Consider the following 13261-nt stretch of genomic DNA (forward strand, 5'->3'; position numbering starts at 1 on the left):
ATCTTTGTGGGCTATACTCAGCCTTGTCTCAGGATGGTAAATTGGTGGTTGAAGATATCATTCTAGTGTTGTGGGGGCTGTGCTTTGGAAAAGTGGGTGGGGTTATATCCTTCCTGTTTGGCCCTGTCCGGGGGTGTCCTCGGATGGGGCCACAGTGTCTCCTGACCCCTCCTGTCTCAGCCTCCAGTATTTATGCTGCAGTAGTTTGTGTCGGGGGGGTAGGGTCAGTTTGTTATATCTGGAGTACTTCTCCTGTCCTATTCGGTGTCCTGTGTGAATTTAAGTGTGCTCTCTCTAATTCTCTCTTTCTCTCTTTCTTTCTCTCTCTCGGAGGACCTGAGCCCTAGGACCATGCCTCAGGACTACCTGACATGATGACTCCTTGCTGTCCCCAGTCCACCTGGCCGTGCTGCTGCTCCAGTTTCAACTGTTCTGCCTTATTATTATTGGACCATGCTGATCATTTATGAACATTTGAACATCTTGGCCATGTTCTGTTATAATCTCCACCCGGCACAGCCAGAAGAGGACTGGCCACCCCTCATAGCCTGGTTCCTCTCTAGGTTTCTTCCTAGGTTTTGGCCTTTCTAGGGAGTTTTTCCTAGCCACCGTGCTTCTTCACCTGCATTGCTTGCTGTTTGGGGTTTTAGGCTGGGTTTCTGTACAGCACTTTGAAATATCAGCTGATGTACGAAGGGCTATATAAATACATTTGATTTGATTTGATTTAACCTAAAGATGTTCCTTTGAAGTAACTTTTCTGATTTTCTTCATTGTAACGCTCGTCGTATGAAGTAGACCAAGGTACTTGTTCATGATTCTTTATTTTCTCAGAACACTTCAGATTTCTCAGATTTCGATACATGAGGCACATTTGAATCAGTGATGTTATGTGAAGAAAACTATCATTAAATTGCTTTATATGCTCTTGCCGTGCTTTGGCTATTAGTAGCTGAATTACTGAAATAGTGAAAAAGTCTGTGAAAAACGCATCAATTATGGATATGGAAATTCCCACATTAAGCTAAAGAGGAAACAGATGTATTGAAATGTCAAAGACGACAAAGCAAAACAATTAAGTAACGTAACGACTTGTAACATGAGTGGATGAAACACATATCTCTAATCATAAATATGAATGAAGAAAGATTTTTCAGAGATTATGCAAAATGTATATGCATTCTGATTACAGTCTTATATCACTACTAGATATTGTTGTCATATGGGAATTTAATGATCGATTGATTTTCTTAAATAGAAATCTATTGGCTTCATGATAATAACACGTCCAGGGTTTAATTTAGCCTGGTCAAAAAACTCTGAACAAAAAGTGAAATATACATCTTTGAGAAATGCTGCCAATGGGATGAACCATCATTGAATAGTCATTCCCTATTTTAACATAGCTGGTGTCTGTCTACATTTACCAATCTTGCAGAAAAATCCCCTGGATTAACATATACAGTACACTGTTCGGTCAATCAGAGTGACAGCACACATAAGATCACCCTCAGTGAGTTCTCTACGGCCAAATAAGTCATGGAGAAGGAGATGGACACCAGGGTAAAACATAAGATACAAACTTAGTCTGATTAATCATTGTTTATTGTGTTATTAGCAAGTTGCTGATTTGGTGGCATTGATCTTCCTTTTTGAGAAAGACCCCCCCAATATTACACCTACATTGTCCAAATTACTTTTATTGGACTAGAACACATACGGGTCATATATTCATGTATAACAATGTTGACCTTTGACCTGCAGTGTATACACTACATTGTGTTATAAAGTCTAGATTGTTTCTTTACATTAAATCAACTGGTAGGAAAAAGGAGGAGTAGTGTATCTTCAGAAGGAAACAAACAAGCCAATGAGTCAGCCACACATGAAACAACAGCTTAAGAGCATTGATAAGACATTGTAATGAAACCCCAGTAATTAAGAGGCCGTATCAATGTCAAAGTAGTTATTTGTTTCACAGGCATCAAAGCCTCTCCTGCCAGTGGAGTGTTGTTTTTTTCTCTCTCCACCAAGGCAAATTGGAAATGCCCGCAAGAGCACAAGGGAGATTCTTAACTGTACTAGCGTGTAAAGCCAGTGAAGGAACTCCACAAATGTGTACAGACTTAAAGGCCGTCATTGTAGTAGACCGTCATTGTAAATAAGAATTTGTTCTCAAATAACGTTTTTGGTTTCTTTTGTAATTTCTCGAACACAAACCCAATGTTAATAGCTTTCTAAGGAGGGTGCCTTGTTTGATGGCATCTATGTGATGAATTTTGAAATCAATCCACTCAACGAGACAAGTTTTAATTACAAGTATGAGCTACATAGGCCTACAGTTACACAATTTGGATTACAAAAAATGTAAAACGTTCAGTCCCTAATTGTCTTATTTCATGGACTTTAATCAAAGCCTTCATCAAAAGCTACGAAGAGTTATGTAAATTTCTTAGTTTTACTTTTCATGTGTCACGCCCTGATCTGTTTCACCTGTCTTTGTGATTGTCTCCACCCACCTCCAGGTGTCACGTGTTTTCCCCATTAGTCCCTGGGTATTTATTCCAGTGTTCCCTGTTTTTCTGTTGCCAGTTCATCTGCCTCCCGTGTCTGCATCTGGGTCTCGCCCTGTGACCTTATATCATGAGCTATTGTCTAAGAGTTTTTGTCTGTATGGGCCACTATGTCTAGGTCTCCGATCTAACAGGGAATATGATTGGACATGTACCACATTGTCTTTTGATATCTGTTAGCGCTCTGTATATACTACATATACTACATATGTATATTTACTTTCCGCATGCTTGTCGTAAAAGTACAATGCCGGACACAGGAGATCTAGTCATGGACTGTTATCAGTTCATAAAAGTGTGTTAAAAATGTTGTGTCCTTAGTATCCTTAATGTGATGACATGCTATTTTATCAAATCGATTACCTAACATTTAATTGATTTCGTGATTTCATTAAATCATGGAACAATTAACTCATTAATAACCTGGAGCACCAGGTTAGGTGCACCAGGTTAAATAGGTTTATTTAAGGTGTTCCGTCTTCTGAATTAACTCTCGGAGATGTAAAGATGTCTTACATGTCAGTCATCAGTCTGTCATGATTTATTCTTTACCTTCTATCAGTCTCACCTGAACATTGTAAATGATTGGTTATCTCTACGAACCCTAGCATAAATTATCAATCAGCAATGTACAAATTGGTTTCATTATTTAGTTACTAACTAACTAATCAAGTCACAGAAATACATGAAAACACACACAATTAGTTCATACATGGGGTATTACATGATACAAAGAAAAGGTGACGGAATGTGACAGATTGGTAGACAAAGGAAAGGGGGTGTGGACCGCTCAAGAGCGGGAAACTCATAGCTGATAACTACACTCATAGACATTGCTAATACCTTACATGAACAAACACTCTTTCTGAAAGAAATTGCAATTTACGAGTGTATGTCACACCCTGACCATAGTTTGCTTGTTTCTATGTTTTGTTTGGTCAGGGTGTGATCTGAGTGGTCATTCTATGTTGGATGTCTAGTTTGTCTGTTTCTGTGTTTGGCCTGATATGGTTCTCAATCAGAGGCAGGTGTTAGTTATTGTCTCTGATATGAGCCATATTTAGGTAGCCTGTTTTGTCATTGTGGGTGGTGGGTGATTGTCTATGTTAGTTGCTTGTGTCAGCACAGTTCTCATTATAGCTTCACAGTCGTTATTCGTTTATTATTTTGTATAGTTTGTATTCAGTGTTCAGTGCTTTCTTTTATTATAAAATCATCATGAACACATACCACGCTGCATTTTGGTCCGCTTCATACGACGATCGTGACAGTGTATGTCTTGATGTCTCTCTCTGTGAGAGAGTCGACAGAAAGCCTCTGGTTTGTCCACCAGAGATCAAAGTCATATGTCGTTAGAATGGATTCTTCAGAGTACCATTCGGAAATGTTCTCATAGAATAGCTGCTTCGGCGGTTGGTGGTATTCTCGTTCTAGACTTACGTAATTTCTAGCTGCAGACTAGTAATTATACATTTAAGATTTGCTCCTATTCTGTTGTGATCGATAGTCTCAGAGTTGAACCATTTACAGCCATGTTGTCAATGCTCCACGTGTTATAGAAATTTAACCATTTGCAACCTTAGCTTACACCCTGGTTTGCGTGGTCTGGTGTAAATTTCATCAGGAGTGGGTTTTATACATTTTAGTAGGGCTGTTCCATGATGCCGATGTAATGTTTATGCTCATGTGGGTGTGGCCACTGACTCATTAATCTTTATATGAAAGGTTATCACATTACATCTTTCACAAATAGTTGTGTGTTTAATCATTTAAGTTTCACAACATTTAGATGTAAACCTGACAGCTTGGAAATGTACACTTGTTGCGACTCTCAAACCCGGATCCGGTAGCGTAATCATCACCTTAAACTAATTAGCATAACGCAGCGGACATAAATCTTCCTAGAAAATCTTCCGATTCATGAAAATCACAAATGAAATATATTGAGACACAGCTTAGCCTTTTGTTAATCACACTGTCATCTCAGATTTTCAAAATATGCTTTACAGCCAACGCTAGACAAGCATTTGTGTAAGTTTATCATGGCATAATGCTATGCTAGGCTCTGCTAGCAGCAGGCAACATTTTCACGAAAATAAGAAAAGCAATCAAATTAAATCATTTACCTTTGAAGAACTTCAGATGTTTTCACTCAGGAGACTCCCAGTTAGATAGCAAATGTTCCTTTTTTTAATATTATTTTTGTAAGCGAAATAGCTCCCGTTTGTTCTTCACGTTTGGAAATCGACCGGAAAATCACTACAACGCCAAACTTTTTTCCAAATTAGCTCCATAATATCGACAGAAACATGGCAAACATTGTTTAGAATCAATTCTCAAGGTGTTTTTCACATATCTATTCGATAATATATCCGTCGGGACAATTGGTTTCTCATTAGAAGCGATTGGAATAATGGCTACCTCAGTACTTTACGCAAGATTTTCTGCGGGAGCCATCATGTGACCACTTGCTCAATGTGGTCCCTTACAGCTATTCTTTAACATAAATGCGTAAAAAGACGTCACAATGCTGTAGACACCTTGGGGAATAGCCCATTCACAGCCATATAAGGAGTCATTGGCATGCATGCAGGGCTTTCAAAATATGGGGCACTTCCTGGTTGGATTTTTTTCTGGGTTTCGCCTGTAACATCAGTCCTGTAGCTCTCACAGACAATATCTTTGCAGTTTTGGAAACATCAGTGTTTTCTATCCAAAGCTTTCAATTATATGCATAGTCGAGCATCTTGTCCTGACAAAATATCCCGTTTAAAATGGGAACGTTTTTTATCCAAAAATGAAAATACTGCCCCCTAGTTACAAAAGGTTAAGAGAGATAAAGTTATGTGTTTCCTGTCCCTCATGAGACCACCAAATGAAACTCACTCGTCATATCTGCCTCCATCACCACCAGCATCTTCAAAGGGAACTGGGACTTTGTCAGTGGACAAGGGGTCCTCAGATTCAGGATTCTCAATGGCTGGGGTGCAGCTCCTCACTGTCACTGTCAGAATCTGATTTGTGACTTTTAGACTCATTGTCAGAATTATTTTTAATCAACAGAATTTCCGCATTTTGTGAGTTGTCTCCTTTTGAAAGACATTGCTAATGCTAAAGCATAGCTCACTAGCTACATACATAAACAACAACACTGAATGCCTCAGAGTGGGAGTAGCTGGTTACGTGATTGGCTGCCTGCACGCACAACTTGTTTCATTAAATCAATATCAGAAAATGTTTTGTGGTAATTATTTATATATTTACTGTTTTATTCACATGTTTTTCAATTACCGGTGATAAATCATGTATTCCAATTCTTGCATAGATTGTAATGGGCACATAGTATGTGTGTAAAATACTTTTTCTGAAGGTTGTACTAAGCTAATTCCAGCTATGTGTGGAGCCATGTTTGTTGACATACAATGCATTCTGGGTTTCACGTAATCGTCTGTTGGAACAAAGATGCTATAACAAAATGAGGTGAGTAAGGATTCACAAATTTTTTGAGAACATCGGGAAGTGAATTGTGGGATGTGAATGATGATAGACGACACACCCCTTCAATATACATACTATAAACAGACCAATCTCATCTTGTCTTCTTTTATTATCTTTGGTTTCTGTGAGGAAAAAAGTATGGCTGCTTGCTGAAATTAAACATTGTTAGAATACTTTCAATTATTTCGATCAATGGTGAGCTCACCCGTGATGTGATTAATTATACATAGTAATTGTCAGCCAAGAGTTTGAAAATATGAGCGCTTGAGTTGCATCCATCTTTCGTCAGTTAGCACTAGGACAAATGTAGCCTACATTTTCCCGGTTAGGATGATTGTGTTATGCTATAGATACTTCTGTGAATATCTGAACATTGCATCCAAAATTAAACTACTCACATTCTGGACATAACTTTGTAAGGACTGTGTTTGTGTAAATAGTTTCTGAAAAAAGTGTGGCCAGCTCAAATGCTGCTTGTTACCTCATTCAAAACCGTCCGTTCTAAATCAGCGTTCTAATCACACAGCTGTGATCGTACGCTTCAGGGACCACTGTTGAACGATCACACCCGTGTGAGTGTGAAAGGGTTCATGTGAGTCTGGAAGGAGAGTTTACAGTCTAACCAGACACCTAGCTATTTGTAGTTGTCCACATATTCTAGGTCAGAACCGTCCAGAGTAATGATGCTAGTAGGGTGGGAGGGGGCGGGTAGCAATCGGTTGAAGAGCATGCACTTAGTTTTACTAGCATTTAAAAGAAGTTGGAGGCCATGGAAGGAGTGTTGTATGGCATTGAAGCTCGTTTGGAGGTTGTTTAGCACAGTGTCCAAAGAAGGGCCAGTTGTATACAGAATGGTGTCGTCTGCTTAGAGGTGTATCAGAGAATTACCAGCAGCAAGAGCGACATCATTGATATTTAGAGAGTAAAGAGTCGGCCCGAGAATTGAACCCTGTGGCACCCCCATAAAAATTGCCAGAGAACAGGCCCTCCGATTTGACACACTGAACTCTATCTGAGAAGTGGTTGGTGAACCAGGCGAGGCAATCATTTGAGAAGCCAAGGCTATTGAGTCTGCCGATAAGAATGTGGTGATTGACAGAGTCGAAAGCCTTTACCAGGTTGATGAAGACGGCTGCACAGTACTGTCTTTTATCGATGGCGGTTATGATAATGTTTGGGACCTTGAGTGTGGCTAAGGTGCACCCATGACCAGCTCGGAATCCAGAATGCATAGTGGATATGGAATGGTGGGATTCAAAATGGTCAGTGATCTGTTTATTAACTTGGCTTTCAAAGATTTTAGAAAGACAGGGCAGGATGGATATAGGTCTTTATTAAGAAAATATTTACTAAATAAACTGAAGTAAAAAATGTAATAAAAAAAACACAATGAAATTACAACAACAAAGATATATACAGGGGTTACAGGTACTAAGTCAATCTGTAGGGGTACAGGTTAGTCGAGGTCATTTTAGGTAGGGGTAAAGTACTGGGTAAAGTACTACTGGTGCTCCTTCTAACATACGTGTTAACGGTTTACAAAAACGGGCTTAGTATTAAAATTGATGGTCACACCCAGTGGGTAAAACTGGTTGAAATGATGACAATCCTGTTCTCCATTCAGTATGGCGTTGTTTTAACTAGTTTAACCCTCTGGGTAGGCCTACAAATCACCTACAGTCCAATGATGAACTCCCTGATTCCCACCTTACTCAGAACAATAAATAGCTTTTGAATGAGTGCCTGATACAGTAGGAGGGAGGGAGGAGGAGACATAAGGCTGGAAGGAGGGAGGGTTAGCTAGATGATTTAGGTAATGTAATGGTCATGATGATGATGCTCCTTTCTGTTAGTCTAGCGGTGTGTGAGTGTGTGTGTGTGTGTGTGTGTATTAGCTCTCTGCCAACACTCTTTACCCCTCACTCCATTTAGAACCTCAGATTCCCTGACTCAGCAGTGGATCCATATTTCTAATAGATTTCAGAAATCTTCATTAGTGCATATTGAGAGATTGTAAAAGGCTGTCTGTGGAGAGACCGAGTGCATGTACTGAGGGAAGTCTGGTATCTCAGTGGTCATTTATCATACTAGTGCTACTGTGCTGAATGTTGTGTTGTTTGTTTGTCTATGTAGATTGATCCACATGCATACATTTGTCTATAATTAATATTACTAGAGTGCTGTAAGTAGTTTATTTTGCCTACGTAGATGTTTCCACACGTGTGCATACAGGTAACTGACAAAATAAAGGAAACACCAACATAAAGCAACTTAAGGGCGCTGGGCCACCACAAGCCAGAACAGCTTCAATGTACCTTGGCATAGATTCTAAAAGTGTCTGGAACTCTATTGGAGGGATGCGAAAGCATTATTTCACAATAAATTCCATAATTTGGTGTTTTGTTGAGGGTGGTGGAAAACGCTGTCTCAGGCGCCGCTCCAGAATGTCCCATAAGAGACCAATCCCATCAGGAGAGATCTGCTTCAACATAGGTTTAAGTTTATCCCTCAGAAGGGTTGTGTATTTATTGGTATTTACCTTGCCCTCTAAGGGGTTGAGTGGACCTAAATCATGCCAGGAAAAAGCACCCCACACCATAACAGAGCCGCCAGAATCCTCATTTACTCAAGTGTTTCCTTAATTTTGGCAGTTACTTGTAGGTCCATATGTAATATTACTGGATATCAATGAGACATTGATGCCAACAATCATCATAGTAAGAGGCGATAGAGGGATGGGTGTGGGGGACGATAAATTATTACCGCTGTGATTGACACGTCTGGTCAGGTTTGGGAGGGGCCACCTCCCGCCTCATTAGCCGTGTCCATCCTGGCCCGCCGTGTTTCTATAACGATGTCAAACATGTCGCCTATTAGAGCCACTCATACTGGAAGGGACCCTGAGGCCCCTCAGGAAGTGTGATACAACTGGAGGCCCTTAATGTATGCTGCAGTATGGGTCTTATTTAAAGCCCAGTCATTAGGTTATACCCACCCATCACACTTCCATCCTGGATCAAATGAAATCAAAGTTTATTTGTCACGTGCGCCGAATACAACAGTGAAATGGTTACTTACAGGCTCAAACCAATAGTGCGAAAGAAAAAGGTGTGTGTGTATGTAAGTACAGAAATAAAACAACAGTAAAAAGACATTTGAGGGTACTATGGTGTTGAACGCTGAGCTGTAGTCAATGAATAGTAAGGCTTATTGAGGTAGTATGTACATGTAGGTATAGGTTAAAGTGACTGTGCATATATGATGAACAGAGAGTAGCAGTAGCGTAAAAGAAGGGTTGGTGGGTGGTGGGACACAATGCAGATAGCCCGGTTAGCCAATGTGTGGGAGCACTGGTTGGTAGGGCCAATTGAGGTAGTTTGTACATGAATGCATAGTTAAAGTGACTATGCATATATGATGAACAAAGTGTAGCAGCAGTGTAAAAGAGAGGTTGGGGGGGGACACAATTCAAATAGTCTGGGAAACTATTTGGTTACCTGTTAAGAAATCTTATGGCTTGGGGGTAAAAACTTTTGAGAAGCCTTTTTGTCCTATACTTGACCCTCCGGTACCGCTTGCCATGCGGTAGTAGAGAAAACAGTCTATGACTTTGGTGGCTGGGGTCTTTGACAATTTTCAGGGCCTTCCTCTGACCCCGCCTGGTGTAGAGGTTCTGGATGGCAGGCAGCTTTGCCCCAGTGATGTACTGGGCCTACGCACTACCCTCTGAAGTGCATTGCGGTCGGAGGCTGAGTAATTGCCATACCAGGCAGTGATGCAACCGGTCAGGATGCTATCGATGTTGCTGCTGTAGACCCTTTTGAGGATCTCAGGACACATGTCAAATATTTTTAGTTTCCTGAGGGGGTATAGGCTTTGTTGTGCCCTCTTCACGACTGTATTGGTGTGTTTGGACCATTCTAGTTTTTTGGTGATGTGGACACCAAGGAATTTGAAGCTCGAAACCTGCTCCACTACAGCCCGTCGATGAGAATGGGGACGTGCTTGCTGCTCCTTTTCCTGTAGTCCAAAATCATCTCCTTATTCTTGGTTACGTTGAGGGATAGGTTGTTATTCTGGCACCACCTGGCCAGGTCTCTGACCTCCTCCCTATGGGCTGACTCGTCGTTTGTCGGTGATCATGCCTACCACTGTTGTGTCGTCAGCAAACTTTATGATGGTGTTGAGAGTCGTGCCTGGCCATGCAGTCGTGGGTGAACAGGGAGAACAGGAGGGGAATGAGCACGCACCCCTGGGGAGCTCCAGTGTTGAGGATCAGCGTGGCAGATGTGTTGCTACCTACCTTCGCCACCGGGGGGTGGCCCGTCAGGAATTCCAGGATCCAGTTGCAGAGGTAGGTGTTTAGTCCCAGGTTCCTTAGCTTAGTGATGAGATTTGAGGGTACTATGATGTTGAACGCTGAGCTGTAGTCAATGAATAGCATTCTCACATACAGTGGGGCAAAAAAAGTATTTGGTCAGCCACCAATTGTGCAAGTTCTCCCACTTAAAAAGATGAGAGAGGCCTGTAATTTTCATCATAGGTACACTTCAACTATGTCAGACAAAATGAGAAAAAAATAATTTATTTGCAAATTATGGTGGAAAATAAATATTTGGTCACCTACAAACAATCAAGATTTCTGGCTCTCACAGACCTGTAACTTCTTCTTTAAAAGGCTCCTCTGTCCTCCACTCGTTACCTGTATTAATGGCACCTGTTTGAACTTGTTATCAGTATAAAAGACACCTGTCCACAACCTCAAACAGTCACACTCCAAACCCCACTATGGCCCAGACCAAAGAGCTGTCAAAGGACACCAGAAACACAATTGTAGACCTGCACCAGGCTGGGAAGACTGAATCTGCAATAGGTAAGCAGCTTGGTTTGAAGAAATCAACTGTGGGAGCAATTATTAGGAAATGGAAGACATACAAGACCACTGATAATCTCCCTCGATCTGGGGCTCCACGCAAGATCTCACCCGGTGGGGTCAAACTGATCACAAGAACGGTGAGCGCAAAAATCCCAGAACCACACGGGGGGACCTAGTGAATGACCTGCAGAGAGCTGGGACCAAAGTAACAAAGCCTACCATCAGTAACACACTACGCCGCCAGGGACTCAAATCCTGCAATGCCAGACGTGTCCCCCTGCTTAAGCCAGTACATGTCCAGGTTATTATAGGAAGACTGTAGGCAAGTCTCTCTCTCTCTCTCTCTCTCTCTCTCTCTCTCTCTCTCTCTCTCTCTCTCTCTCTCTCTCTCTCTCTCTCTCTCTCTCTCTCTCTCTCTCTCTCTCTTCAATACATGTAATCACACTAAAAATTCCCTGTTTTAGGTCAGTTATGATCACCACTTAATTTTAAGAATGTGAAATGTCAGAATAATAGTAGAGAGAATGATTTATTTCAGCTTTTATTTATTTCATCGCATTCTCAGTGGGTTAGAAGTTTACATACACTCAATTAGTATTTGTTAGCATTGCCTTTAAATTGTTTAACTTGAATCAAATGTTTCGGGAAGCATTCCACAAGCTTCCCTCAATAAATTTGGTGAATTTTGGCCCATTCCTCCTGACAGAGCTGGTGTAACTGAGTCAGGTTTGTGGGACTCCATGCTAGCACACACTTTTTCAGTTCTGCCCTCAAATTAATGTTCTATAGGATTGAGGTCAGGGCTTTGTGATGGCCACTCCAATACCTTGACTTTGTTGTCCTTAAGCTATTTTGCCACAAATTTGGAAGTAAGCTTTGGCTCATTTGTGACCAAGCTTTAACTTCCTGACTGATTTCTTAACCTCTTTTAACTACCCCTCCTGGTTAATTGTCATCAACTACACTAATTAGAATAACGCAACGGACAAAAAATCTTACTAGAAAATATTCATATTCATGAAATCATAAGTGAAATATAGTGAAACACAGCTTAGCCTTTTGTTAATCACCCTGTGATCTCAGATTTTGAAATTATGCTTTACAGCCAAAGCAAGACAAGCATTTGTGTAAGTTTATCGATAGCCTAGCATAGCATTATGTCGAGCTAGCACCAGGCAGCTTAGTCACGAAAATCAGAAAAGCAATCAAATTAAATCGTTTACCCTTGATGAGCTTCGGGAGTTTTCACTCATGCGACTCCCAGTTAGACAGCAAATGTTAATTTTGTTCCATAAAGATTATTTTTATAGACGAAATACCTCCGTTTGTTCTTCACGTTTTGTTGAGAAATCCACCGGAAATTGCGGTCACGACAACGCCGAAAAATATTCCAAATTAGATTCAAAATATCGACAGAAACATGGCAAAGTTTTTTTATAATCAATTCTCAAGGTGTTTTTCACATATCTATTCGATAATATATCAACCGGGACAATTGGCTTCTTAGTAGGAGCGAGAGGAGCAATAGCCACCTTTGTCTATTACGCACAAATCACTCTGAGAGCCACCAGCTGACCACGGACGCAATGTTGTCGTTCACGGTCATTTTTCAAAATAAAAGCCTGAAACTATGTCTTGTGACTATAGACACATTACGGCCATAGAAAAAGGGATCGGGTTGATATCCCTTTCAATGCTCAATAGGGAGGCATTGGAACGCAGAGGTTTCAAAATAAGAGTCACTTCCTGATTGGATGTTTCTCAGGCTTTCGCCTGCAATATCAGTTCTGTTATACTCACAGACAGTATTTTTACAGTTTTGGAAACTTTAGAGTGTTTTCTATCCCAAGCTGTCAATATATATATATATATATATATATATATATATATATATATATATATATATATATATATATATATATATATATATTCTAGCATCTTGTCCTGAGAAATAGCCCGTTTACTTTGGGAACGTTATTTTTCCAAAAATGAAAATACTGCCACCTAGACTCAAGAGGCTAAGATGATGCTTCAATATGTCCACATAATATTCCTACCTCATGATGCCATCTATTTTCTGAAGTGAACCAGTCCCTCCTGCAGCAAAGAACCCCTACAACATGATGCTGCCACCCCCGTGCTTCAGAGTTGGGATGGTGTTCTTCAGCTTGCAAGCCTCCTCCTTTCTCCTCCAACATAATGATGGTCATTATGGCCACACAGTTCTATTTTTGTTTCATCAGACCAGAGGACATTTCTCGAGAAAGTACAATCTTTGTCCCCATGTGCAGTTGCAAACCGTACTCTGGCTTTT

The sequence above is a fragment of the Oncorhynchus gorbuscha genome, linkage group LG18 (genome assembly GCF_021184085.1).
Source record: "Oncorhynchus gorbuscha isolate QuinsamMale2020 ecotype Even-year linkage group LG18, OgorEven_v1.0, whole genome shotgun sequence".
NCBI classification, from domain to species: Eukaryota; Metazoa; Chordata; class Actinopteri; order Salmoniformes; family Salmonidae; genus Oncorhynchus; species Oncorhynchus gorbuscha.